Source organism: Cygnus olor, chromosome 3 (genome assembly GCF_009769625.2).
Source record: "Cygnus olor isolate bCygOlo1 chromosome 3, bCygOlo1.pri.v2, whole genome shotgun sequence".
NCBI lineage: Eukaryota > Metazoa > Chordata > Aves > Anseriformes > Anatidae > Cygnus > Cygnus olor.
The window spans coordinates 35,701,927-35,711,677 of NC_049171.1; the positions used below are offsets into that span (position 1 = coordinate 35,701,927).

Genomic DNA, 9,751 nt, shown 5'->3' on the forward strand with positions numbered 1-9,751 from the left:
GTTTCCAAGTATTGTTTCTACAGTTCCCATTTAAACCTCACAAGAAGATTTCAGGCTAGTTTAGGATATGTATTTCAGATGAATAACTGAATTATCACTAGCAGAAGAAGAAACAAATGATGATGAAACCCTTCTAAAGTCAATTTTTGCAAATGTCCCCCTGGAAAGAAAAAAAAAATCCCTTTGATCTGTCTGATAGAAGTGTATATAGTACAATTCTCTTTAGCCATAAAACATAGGAAGATTCTCCTTTGTGAAGGCAGATACTGAGGTAGAATGGATTTTTTCCACATCTGACCTTTACCTGACATTTATATAGTTGATATCAGCAGGGTGAAATAAGTCTGGATTTTCAAAAAGAGAGGTTTTTTTCATGGTCTACTTATAGCCTGGTATATATTTTAACCTTCTTTTGGGCCTTCAGCTGTTATTTTTTCTGTACATTATTTTTTATGGAATTAATTGCTATGTGAGAATGGTCCTTTTAAGACTGACACTGAATTATCATCACAGGTGAGTGTTTTGACTTCTAGCAGCAGGACTCTAGTAAAACTGGAGCTCTCCCTTCCCATTATTATTAGTTAGGTCCAATGTCTGCATATAGCTGTGCAATTAGCTTTCAAATGGTTTGCACATGTATTTTAAAAGTCAAGAAGACCATTGATTAATGTAAATTGCCAGTGTTCAAAGAAACATTGAAATTTGTACTGCCTGCTCCAGTAAATACAATGTAGAGTAAGCAAACTATTTTAACATTTCAGTTTAGCTTATTGTACATCAAGGAACTGACACTCTGTGTCAGATGGTTTGAACTCTACTGAAGATGGAGCTAGAGTAAAGGCAATTCCAATTACGTTGCATCTCATGCAAATTATCTTGGAGGCTAAGCATTCCTGGGCTTGTCCTGTACTTGGATAAGAGACCATCTGGAAGTCCCAGTTGCAGTAGGCACAAGCCAAGACATCGTGGCTGAATACTAGACCACAGAAAGTGAATGAGTTAGAAGACTACATTTTACCCCTCATCACTGGTGGGTAAGTCAGAGAGATGAAGTTACCAATGCTGTTTTCATTCCTTCAGTGAGAAATGTCTCAGAAGAATACTGCAAATTAAAAACTCTAATATTAGAAAGTGAAGTTATATGAAACTTAAGCTCCACAGGAACCTTTAACCAGGGTTAAACAATCCTACCCTCTACAATGGCTATGTCTCTGAAAAATCTTACAAACTTACCAAAACTTGGCAGTATTTCCATACTGGAGTTGACATAGAACAAATAGATTGGTGTTCTGGTGCTGCTGCTCTTGCCTATCAGGCAAGTCCTGGGTGGTATGACTGGCATGTGAACTTTTCTTCTGCCTGTATTTTTACAGAAGTGAAGAGCTTTCTTTTGGACCTTTTTTAGCAGAGAAACTGAAAAGTCTTGCTTCTGAAACAAACAAAAAACCAAAAAAACAAACAAACAAATATTTGACAACCATTTAAGTAATAGTACAATGGGGGAAATAGCCGTGAGCATTTAGGGACCTAAATTTTTTTTTTTTTTTTTTTTTTTTTTAAGCAGAAACCTCGTGTGGAAGATTCAAGAAAAGCTCCTGCTTCTTTCTGGGAAGAGAACTGGGGTGTGTGGAGCACTGATTAAAAACAGGAAGGATGGAGGTAAGGGAAGAAAGAAAAAGGGAAAATATAAAGTGAACATGGGAAAAAAAATAAAAAAAGAGCATAAACTATTACTAAATCCTTTTGGGCTACATCTTCTGTTCTCTTTTTGCAATGAAACAATACTATAAACTAGTGTCTAGATCATCTGTGCCAAATCACTAGCTCCAATATAAGATGAGAGAATTTAAACACATTCAGAATTTGCAAAGAAGAAATATAATATTTGGCCTGATAATAACAAGGTTGAAAGACATTTATTCTTATGGTCAGCTAGAAGATGTACAACTTTTAAGGTGACCAACTGAAGCATATAAAACTAGAATAATTAAGTCCAAATGAAAAGCTACCGTGAACATTAACCATAGTTCTTCCCACCACCCAGATTCTGAATATGGATGTTGCTCCAGGTTTGTTTTGCTGAATTTCTCTTCACTGAGTAAGTCTTTTCACCCTTTCATTCTCTCCTCCTTTTCTGGCAGGGAAGCACATTCTTTGCTCCTGTAACTTAATTACAAACTCACAAACTTAACCATATTGCCATGTTCTAGTATCATCCACAACCTGGCAGATGCCACTGACTGAAAACACAGATCTACTTTAAAGTAAGTCCTACAGATGCACTATTTCTATATTTAAAAACACAGTTTCCATGGCATGACAGCACTGTCTATACATCCTGATTACTGACACCAAAGCTGCTTTGCGGGGTGATTTGGTTTTCATCTCTCAGAAACTACATTTATTCAGAATAGATATTGCATGTAATGATTCTTATTTAAAGAAAGTCTGAATTTTTAAATACTTTTTAAATTATGATAATCATTACTGTAATATAATTGCCAATTAGGTTGCCTGCTTCAGAGAATGTGTTCTTTGATTTTAAACAGCTGTGATCCCATTTGCTTGGTTCTTTGTATCTTACGAAAAGGAAACAGGATCAGGAATGTTTTTGGAGATCTTCCTACTCATTAGATTAATGCTTTGATTCCTGTACTTTTGCTGTACACAGAAAAGCACACGTAAAGAATCTTCTCTCTGACACAGTGGATTTGTTGCATTCCAGTGTAAGCTATTGTAACTTTAATGAAGTCTGTTGGGTTATAATGCCTAAGACTAACATAAACATGAGCTTGAGACCTTGCTGATACCAAAGCACAAGGTTTGCCCTAATGTGAGCTACAGAGAAGTCAAAGGAGTGCTAATGATATTTAAGTTACCTGAATTTCCTGTCTTTTTTCTTTATTTGCCACTGAAGTTTTTTGAAACACTGCTTTATAAATCTGTTCAAATATGTGCTGCATCCTTACTCCTTTTCTACAGCTCAACAAAGGTTTAAAAAGAGAGAGAACCTGGCCCACCAGTGCCTAAAGCTTTTCAAAGATAGAAAACTGTGTCTCAGTATTTGAATTACCTAATTTCACCAAAATTTTTTTTTTTTCAGATAGTTGTTGAAAAGAAGAAATTCTCAGTGTTCCTATCAGCATCCATGCTACATAATTTCTTTCTTGTCCCATGTGTAGACAAACAGGAATTATGGAAAATGTAAGGCTATGTCAAGGTTGCAGAAAGAGCTATGAAGCTGTAAAGCTGATTGGTTGACTAATTCAAGGGGTGAAGTATGAATTAATCCTATATGAAAAAATAGAGGTTCATACTGTAAAACAGCAAGTATTTTAATATTAAAGAACAAAAATATGAGAAAAACTGGAGGGCAGTCAGTCTTTTCAATCCATTTTTTTTTTTAGATTTGTCTAGGCAGAGCTTCTTAGAGAGAAACTCTTCAAGATCCACCTTTTTAATGGGATCAAATAAGCTTATTTACAAATTTGATAATGGATTCTAAAAGAACTGTCAGTAATGAAAACTGTGTCTTGGTGAGGAAATATTCTCACCCGAGGACTGATGAAACCTGTTTGCTTTAAGTCACAGTTTATTGCAGTAATTTATAAATAAGCAATTGTGAAATTATTATCTAATTTTCCTGGAACCTAACATACAGGTTTCCATATAAAATTTTCATTGACGTGTTGTTTTTAAAGGGTCAAACCACTGACGATCAATAATATTAAAACTGGAATAGATCAGTCTTCTTCTTCCACCACCTCCCCCCACTCTTATAAAACTTTAATCTCTCTCACAGCAATGTAGGTGCTAGATGGTTTTATAAGAAAAGCTGTTAAATTACATTTCCATTCCAATAGCTCATTAAAACCTGCCCAATAATTAAATATTACCTTCCAACTATCTTTTGGTTCTGTTTTGATGGCCCACCAATGGCTTGCCAGAGGCCCTGAGACACTATAGCCCTTCCAGAAATTCACTTTCTCTTGAAATATGCTGTAGTTTCATTTGTTCTCTTCTATCCTTACTGGGCTGGTTGATACTCGATCCCAGAAATGAACAGGATAGGCTGCAGTGAGTGTTTTAAAATCAGGGATGTGAGTCAAGGCGCAATCAGAGGTGTTTTTTAAAAGCCATGAATTCGGTAACTTCACTGGAAGTGGGACATGAATTTCTCATTGAAAGAAAATGTTTGTGTTTCAACTTAAGTGCTCTTGTAGTCTCAAACCAGAAAGTATGTGAATGCTACTGGTAACACAGAGAAACTGAGATGACACAGCACAGTCTCTGTAGAAGTCATTCTAGAATTCCTTTCTGTATTGCTATAAGTTGTTTAAAACAAGCATTTTTTGTCCTTTGCTCTGTCAAAATATTGGGAAGCCATAAGGAATAACTAGTTTCAATTTTGCTCCTTGATAGCTAGATGAGAACAGGAGGAAATCTTGCGTCTGATGACAGGCAATATCTGTCCTGTAGAGAAGACTGGGTAGCTATGAATCATCTCAAAATTAACATATTATGTATCCCCTTGAATATCCATCAAAGTTTGTTCATAAACTCCAGCTTTGTCAACATGTTTGGATGATGGTTTTTAATCAACAGAAGAAGCTCTGAATTCTCTTCTTTATTTTTCTCTAACTTTCCACTTGCTTTTGGATAAAAGCCTGACCCAAGCCTTCACTGCTTTTTTTTTTCTTCTATTTTTTTTAATGACTGTCTGTACTATTCTCTGAAAGCAGCAAACGTATTTTTGCACTTCACACAGAAGATGGCATTCCAAAATGTGATTATCCTAAATTCCCAAACTTTCTACAATTTTATAATCCCTTTCAGTTCTTAACGTTCTTAATTCCAAGATATCAAGTCAAAGGCTCATTAACTGTCTAACATGCTGTGAACCTTTTAACGTAATTAGAAACTAAAGCATCTGGAATAGCTATGTGATCCACAAAGTGGTGCATGAGTTGAGTCAATAAAATAATGAATAGATTTGTAAGAGTGCTGCAAAATTTGTTCCTCCTCTTAATTTACACCTAGTCATAATCTTTGTTTGTGTTGTCAAAATTGTATTTAGATGACAGACTATGAGGGTAATAAGTACAGAGCAAATCCTTTATGGACAAAAGTCCATGGCTGTTGGTGGAGTCATTCAAGGTGGGACCTTTAAAATGGGACTGAACATTTTTGCATTAATGTGGACATTAATGTTGTATAGAAAGGTGAGTGATTCTCATTACTACTATGATTATGCTCAAAATCACAATATTACTGTGATTTGAAGCTATTTTATGTCTTATTGAACGAATATGTTTGAACTGGTATTTGTAAATATTTTTTTTACCTACACAATTCACATTTATAACTACCTATCCGTCCACTGACAAAACTCTTAAATCATAATAATCCATGTCTAGACAGAAGACAAAGGGGGAAAAGGGAAAGATGGATTGATTAATCTGGTGATGGAGCTTAAGAAAGAATAACAAAGTCGTGCCATATGAAAAATGCTTTGGGGAAGATGTATGACCTTATTATACCAGAATATTAATAACAGTAAAAGCTAAGGAAAGGTTATCACTGACATTGAAAGTGTTTTTATATTGCTGGAAAATTAATGTATTTTCCCACTAAATAAATAAATAAATAAATAAAAATTCAGTCTTCTTCAGAAAAGAAAAAAAAAAAAAAAAAAGGAGGACTGCAAAAGTCTGTGCTGTCAGACAAAACCAGACATGCATTCTTCAGCCCTGGATGAAGGAAACTCTGAAGGAGGTGATGCTGGTGTCTGGGACTGCAAAGGTGGCACCCATATTTATGGTGTGCTGGCTTAGATGTGCTCTTTGGCATGGGAATCTGATATACTGTGCAGGTGTCTTGGTTGGAAGTGCCGGGAAGAGCTGGGGCTGTAATTCCTAGGATTTACTTCCTATTAGGGGTCAAAGCAAGACCCTGGGTGACACTTTGGATGAGGTTGGCTGTGGGGGTTAGTGGTGCTGGGTGGAAGCCAGATAGGAAAGAAACAGAATTTAAAGAGATTTGGAAACCCACAGGGACTGTCAATGTAAGCTGAGAAGACAGACAGTATTTCAAGGACTTCTTAGCAAGTGGTCTGGCAAAGGCTGTAAAGCCAAGACTGGGAGAAAGAGTTGGTAACATGTAAAGACCCGGGTTGGCAGCATTACAGAAAGCAAAGAGAAGGAAGAGATGTGGCAACAATTAATCCTCTACATGGGCCTTTGTAATTGGAGCATAGGAAGTAGGAAATAAATTGTTGCAGACAATAAGAATTAGAAAGTAGGTGCTTATCTTCTGCAAATAAGCTTTTACCCATAATCTCTTTGGCCTTACACTTTCTAATAGGTGAGACTATCTTGGTGGCACTTGTTTGATTAGATTGGGGTGTATGAAAAGTTGTAAAAACTCAGTGATGACTGTTTCTGGGTTACTTTTCTTTCCTGATTGACAGGCCAATATTTCTAATCTAATTTGCCCTGACTGCAGGTTTTAACCTTGCACCTTGCTGCAGAAATGACACAATATTGGGACAGCATGAAATATTTTTTAGCCCTCTAATTAAGTGCTAAGCTCTTTTAAAGGAATTGCCATTGCTAGAAGTCTTCTTAAGGTAATCTGATAAAAACAAGATAGAAAAAGGTTATTTTTGGTGAATCATCATTAGTAAATAAACATTGTTTCTATAAGACAAAAAAAAAATATTATTTTTATGAAAAGAAAAAGTATGAAGGGGGAATATCTTTCTGAACCTTCCTCTCAGTAAGAGGGAAAAAAAGCTTTTTTTTTTTTTTTTTTTTTTTTGTACTTTTGTGATTCCCTTATGACATATTTCATGTCAGGTCTGACTTTTTATTGTGTTTGAGTGGGAACAAGAAGCCTTGCTCAAGAGGATTTTTTTCTACTAGCCTTTCTATAGAACATAGCTTCCTAATGGCACCTTAGCATCCAGGAAAGATTAATGAACCTTGATGTTGCATAGAGAACTATGGGAAAGAACCAGTTATGGGGCACAATGACACTCTTAAATGTAATGTCAACAAGTGGTTTGCTCACTAGTATGGTTATGCTAAAACATTAAAGCTAAAGCTCTTGATGCTGTGAAATTGCATCCCTACATCCCCAGATTCTGGGACACACTATGTGCAATGGTGAGTGACTGAAGGTACTTTGTATGCCTCTGTCTTGGGAAGACAGAAAGAGGTGAAGGTGAGAATCTATATTCATATGGTTTTGTGCAAGAACAGTATTCCTTGACCAATATGTTTAATCAGAACTGAACAGCTGTTTAATTTCAAATATCACACAGTCACAGCATACCATTTGTTCTCCAGATTGAAGATTCTTTCAAGTGCATATACAATGAATAATTTCCAGTGATAACATTTAAAGACTTACAAGGTCTTCAGAGACAATCTATGAACACTAATAGGGTTTTATTTGAGTAAAAGGACATTTTTTTGCTGATATATCTTACCCATTTTTCTGGTGATGAATGTTGGACAGCCTCAGTCATACTCACAGGAGGAAACTCCACTAGAAGTAAGACAACTTTTCTGTGCTGTGGCCTGGACACTAGCTAGCCCATTTTTATGTAGATGTAATTCAAGCTTGAATTTCAATTGAATTTTATATATTAGTAGTACCCTTAACCACCAATAATTAAGAATGAAGATCAGAAAGATCAAAATGGCACAGAATAATTCTTACTAAATCCACTGAGAGACATAGACATTTGTTATGTATATGCACTAGTTTGGACTGTATAATGAATAAATTTAATTATTTATTTTAATGTGTTGTCATTGTTCAAATCAAATTAACAGAGAAATTCTGCATCAAGCAGAAAAGCGATACCGCACTAACCTCCTGAACAGCTTTTTGTCACCTGGCTCATGTAAGCAGTTAAAGTGAATAAATGTTTAACTAGCATTTCTGGCTCCAAGTTACCTTCTCTCCTCCACCTTTAGAGGCCCTGGGAAAAATACAATAATTTTTTCTTTTTGTCTGATGAAATAGAAACAGGATTTTTTATTATTATTATTATTTTTTAAGTGTTCCTGGCATTTTGTTCCTAGCTTTTAGGAGACACAATTAAAATATTAAAAAATTGATTTGCCTTTGTCTCAAGTTCAGATGAGCATTTTTTTTCCACATGAAACTACTCAGCAAAACCATTGCACCATTGCAAAAACAACATTAGCATTAAAACCATAACCTCAAATTAGCACTGCTTGGAATTGATCATGTTTAACATTAGTCAAGTGAAAAATGACATGCTGATCAACTACAATAAACTATTGAGAAAATCTCTCAGCAAAGATTAAAAAAAAACCAAAACATTGCTATGGCAGTCATAAGAATTTTTCAGAAACTGTGGGAAGCAGCAGGAACAAATAGTATGAATTATTTCCTCCTCATCGTAGAGTGGTCAATTTTCATCACACTAGTGATCTGAAATGAAAAGTAGTAAAAAGGGAGATGCAGATAAGAGTGTCATGAAAGTACTCAAGAAAGTCTTTCAGGAGTCCTGGTTTCAACATTACCGAAAGGAGGCCTGAAAACAGTCCTGTGATGTAACAGTGCGTGATAAAATGCCAGCATATACATACACACACGTGTATAATTGTGTATTCCTATTACAAAAGATTTGAGAGCTGAGCAACCCTTTAATAAAAAACTAGCTATGAAATGTACGAAAAGCTTTTGCTATGTATCACTTTTATCTATTGCAAACTTCTATTTGTTGCTTTTCTTAGAGATTGATTTACTTCAACAAAACGTTCATTTTTATACAGCCAGAAGACAACAAGAAGCAGAATATAGATTACAATTAATAAAGTATTTAGAGAATGCAGACTTTCCAAACTCAGCCAATATATCTTTATACTGTCATGTCAACTTCACTAAGAAATGATATAGAAAAATTACCCTGTTTTAGAGAAACTCTTCATCATACAAATTTTATTTATGTATCAATTACAGAAGTAAAAAACCATAAATTTTATTCCTTAATCTGCTGGCCTCATTTTTATGATTTTAATTTATTTTTCTTCTCCAGAAAGTCACTGCCGTGACTATATATATATATTCTTTTTTTTCCCCTACAACTTTTTCCCCTACAACTCAGCAGTGTTTGCATGTGGCTGGCAATGATGGGGCTGGCTGGCTCTGACTGCACCCTGGATTCTCTACAGAAAAGCAAGAAGTCAACAGCATAGCCCCACAGCCCAGGGACACCCCACACTCTGTGTTCCCTGAGGCAGGCCAGTGTCAGTGGGCACCTTTGACAGCACAGCAGGAGCAAATGCCATGGCAATGTGGATTGGAAATGGGTTGGTGGCAACACTAGTCAAGGTTGACAGTAATGCCATTGAAGCAGTCAGGACAAAGCAGACTGAGTGAGGGTGTTTTCTCCTGGATGAACTGTCCCAGCTATTAGCCTCATATGAAAGATGCTCCAGTCTCTGCATCATTGCAGCTCTATACTGGACTTGCTCCAGACCTTGCTGCAGATCTTTCTTGCACTGTGGAGCCCAGAACCAGACCAGACATAGCTCTCCAGATATGGCCTAACTAGGGTTGAGTGGAAGGGTCACTTTCCTCTCCCTTGACCTGTTGGCAATGCTTTTTGTAATACAGCCCAGGATACCACTGACTGCTTTTTTTTTTTTTTTTTTTTTTTTTCATAACAATGTGTAATGGGCTTACAGTCAGCTCATTGTCCTCCAGGACC

At 36.0% G+C, this 9,751-nt stretch overlaps 1 long non-coding RNA gene across 4 annotated transcripts; it reads left to right on the forward strand.

Annotated features, from left to right (window-relative positions):
* Positions 1–907: 907 nt before the first annotated feature.
* Positions 908–4,990, forward strand: LOC121068654. 4 transcript variants are annotated; one of them, XR_005819013.1, is made up of 4 exons: positions 908–1,030; positions 1,565–1,659; positions 2,142–2,264; positions 3,104–4,990. It is a non-coding gene; the product is annotated as an uncharacterized LOC121068654 (long non-coding RNA). The 4 variants fall into 4 exon arrangements; XR_005819012.1 differs by having other exon boundaries at positions 909–1,030; positions 1,562–1,659; XR_005819010.1 differs by having other exon boundaries at positions 921–1,034.
* Positions 4,991–9,751: the final 4,761 nt, after the last annotated feature.